This window comes from Canis lupus, chromosome 11 (assembly GCF_003254725.2).
Source record: "Canis lupus dingo isolate Sandy chromosome 11, ASM325472v2, whole genome shotgun sequence".
In the NCBI taxonomy this organism is placed as follows: domain Eukaryota; kingdom Metazoa; phylum Chordata; class Mammalia; order Carnivora; family Canidae; genus Canis; species Canis lupus.
This window is the reverse complement of record NC_064253.1, coordinates 2405051-2408837: the sequence shown is the minus strand read 5'-3', so window position 1 is coordinate 2408837 and position 3787 is coordinate 2405051.

Sequence of the window (3787 nt, the reverse complement as noted above, 5' to 3'; positions counted from 1 at the left end):
TGACATCCTATGAGGTGGAACTGCAATATTTCCACTTTTAGGTAAAGAAGTCAAAGCTCTGGGATCGTAGGTCCCAGGGGAACAGAGCTGGTGAGACCCCCCCATGGACTCTCAGCAGAACCTGAGGGCTCACTTTCCACAAGAGTGCTTCTCCAAAACCCCTGCCCTCCTGGAGTTGGGCCCCAAGGCCCCTCCCCATAAATCCCTGCTTTTTGCCTAAAGTAGCAGTCATTAGCTATGGCTTATAAGGTCAAGTGCCATGGGGCACCTGGGTGACTCAGTCAGTTAAGTGTCTGCCTTCAGCTTAGGTCATGATCCCAGAGTCCTGGGTTGGAGCCCCATGTTGGGTTCTCTGCTCAGCAGGGAACTTGCTTCCCCCTCTCCTCTGAACTTATGCTCTCTCTCTATCTCTGCCTCTCTCTCTCTCAAATAAATGAATAAAATCTTTTAAAAAATAGATAAAGTCAAGCGCCCTAAAGTATGAGGATACAGGGCCCTCCAGATGACAGTCTGAAAGCATAGGCTGCTGGGAGTGGGGTGCTCTCAGGAGGACTGCCATTTCAAGGTCTAGGGGCTTGCCAACAAGTTTATATGAGCAGAAAGCAGGAAGCTACTTCAGGGTACCTGGCAGACAACTGTCCCAGAAGCCGGGAGGCAAGAGTGTTCACTCACACACATGTGTGTGTGCACACAGACACACTTCGCCACACATGCGTGGTAGTACACGGGCACAGACAGGCTTGCAGACACACACTGACCCCCAGCCCACGAACACCCACAGACCCAGACATGTGGTCCAGAGCCCACGATCCACCCTGGCCTCTCTAACTGCATTTCTGAAAGTGAGAAAGAAGAAACCTAAGGAGCCTCAGGCAGCTGCTGTTCCCCCACAGCGATTTGCCATCCCCTTTCTGAGTGACCACGGCAACAGGGCAGCCTGAGTTCTCAGTCGCACCCCAGACTCCTTAGCAACCCTCGGCGGGTCGGCACTAAACTGGTCCCTGGCCTTGGCCAGCCCGTGGTCTCTGAATGTCTTCACCTGCCCTGGCCATGAAGGCTGTGGACAGAAGCTGCTGGTTCTCCTGAGGGTTGTGATGAATCGGGGGAGCCCCCTGGCCTGCTTGCTTAGGCTGCCGTGGCCCCCAGAGGGCTTTCTGTTCTCAAAGTCCCCCACAGGGCACAACATCTTGGCTTTTCTCCATCATTGCTGAGCCCAAGGGCCCTGCCCCACGCCTCAGAGCATCCTTGAAATCCAGTGCCAGGGGCTGGGCTGCCACTTGGCAGACAGTCCCTTCCCCGTAGGTCTGTGGTATCAGTCCTCCTCCTGACTCACTCTGCAGACCCTCTGATAGGGAGCCCCTCCTCCAGCACCTGCCAGACCCCCCCCCCATTCCACACAGCATCTCACACAGAGCCCAGACAGAAGGTCACTGTTGGCCACAATGTTGTTTTTAATTTTTGAGTAGGTAAATCACATGATCAGCTACTTTGTCATACCCGAGGCCCACTGAGACCCTCCTATCTTTTTTATATAAACACAGTAAAGCCTTCCCCTTACCCCTGGATGTTGGCAATGGGTATTTTGAGCCCGATCATGGATGTCACTGGTTTCCTTTTACTGGCTCTACCCTGGAAGACAATGCAGTGCAGAGCTGAGCCACAGCAGGGTCGCAGGGCTGGGCAGCTCCAAGGATGACCCAGCCCCCATCTGAGGGACCAAGCCCCTACTTTCCTGAATCCTCCCAGGGCACAAGACCCACTTGAGAATTGCAGAGCCAGGGGCGACCCTGAGCTCTTGGAGCAACAACCAATGAAGGGCAATGTGGTGCAAGGCCCATCAAAGATGCTCTGACTGCCAGTTTCCTGTCACATGGCACCAGGGAAATGGATGTCTCCAAAAAGCCAGACCTCCTCTCACTAGGAATGGACCTGGGCCTCAGTGGACCCTGGGCCTCCACCTTGCTGGACCTTGGACCTTGGCCTCACTGGACCCCCCAAACCTTGGCCCTCTTTGGCAGCTGACCCTGGGGCCCCCACTTCTGTGTTACTAGCGCAGCTCAAGCCTCGCCCTCCCCTCTGGAGGAGGCTGAGTCTCTGAAGGAAGTGTGTTCTGCAGAAGCCCTACTCCACTGAGCAAGCTGTCATCCTGGAGAAAAAAATAAAAACCTCCCAACCTCACTTATAACAAACTTGGTCTGTTGTGCAACTTTGCAGTACAGAATGTGCATGTGCCCAATCTCCCGGCTGTTGCATAATTTTCCAGCTGTTTTCAGGACTATTTCATTCTTCGTCTGGCATGTTTCACAAGCCATATATAAAAATCAGATGTATGTAAATATAAAGTTGAGCATATGTGTGCAACGAAGCGACAAGTGTAAAGGAGGGGAAGGAGGTGGGGGCCAGGACTTAGCAAAAAGGCAGATGAAACAAGTGTAAACATTTTGAATGCCACCTTCTAGAAGTCTGGGAGAGTAGGAGAACTTGGACTCAATTTAAATTTAAAGCGAGACATTTGTCCAGTAAAATCTATTTCAACTTGGTGGTGTTTGATTTCCCTCTTCACCAGGAGTTATTTTGTTTTTGTTTTTGGGGGTTTTGGTTTGTTTCAACACCAAAAATAATAAATAGATCCCTAAAACCCCACCATTTTTGTAAAAGAAACTCTGTGGGCATCTACTTGCCAACTATTTCTTAACAGCGTAACCCGAGATGCCCTTGTAAGGAGCCAAAAGGCATCAAGATGACAAATCCCCTCTGGAGCGCCACGTTGTCTGTTCAGGACCAGTCTGCACTTCCTCCTGGTGGGTATCCTGAGTTGCTGCTGGGCCCTCCCAGGGTCTGTGGGTTCCAGGTCACACAGGACAGTCCTCTCCCCCTGGAGCCAGCATCTGCCCAGGATTGCACCTGTGACAGGAAGCCAATGAGCAGAGGGACCCGCGGGAGCCGGCTGGTCTGAACTCCAAGCCACTAGCTGGAGCTTGCAGACTGAATCCTGCCCACAAGTGTTTTTGGTTGGACAGCACAGTGATTTTCTTTTAAATTTGAATTAGATAGGGACGCCTGGGTGGCTCAGTGGTTGAGTGTCTGCCTTCAGCTCAGGGCGTGATCCTGGGGTCCTGGGATCAAGTCCTGCTTCGGGCCCCCTGCAGGGAGCCTGCTTCCCCCTCTGCCTAGGTCTCTGCCTCTCTCTCTCTCTGCGTCTCTCATGAATAAATAAAATCTTTTTAAAAATTGAATTAGACATATAGCTACAAAAATTAAGAGACTTCTGATTAGAAATGTAGATTCTGGCCTCCTTTGGATCAAATAAAATACCCCAGCCTCACTGGGCTCTAGCATGGCAGCTGGAGCAGAGCTTAGGAGAGGCTGTACCTTCTGTTTCTACCTTTCTTCACTGTATCAGTGACCACTGGCCTTCTGAACCGCCTAGAACCTAGCAGCATGAGCAACAAGAATTATCTGGAACTCACAGCTCCACAGGTGAGCTGGGGCACTCTTTGGGCAGGATGGGTCTGCAGGGCAGCAGAGACAGCTCTGCTCCACGTTGGCCCGGGACACAGCAGTTCCTGGAAGAAGCTCATCTCATGGACAAGGTCAGAAGTTTCTAGAATTGTAAGCACCAAGACACAAAGCTTCTGAGACCTGGGATCCACACCAACACACCATCCCTTCCACCCATGGCTAGACAAGACACGTGGCCCTGCTTACAGGAATGAGACAAATGTCCTCTCCATCCTGGAGAGGGAAGCTGCAGAGAGGCATAGGGCAGAGGAGGTGGATACAGGGG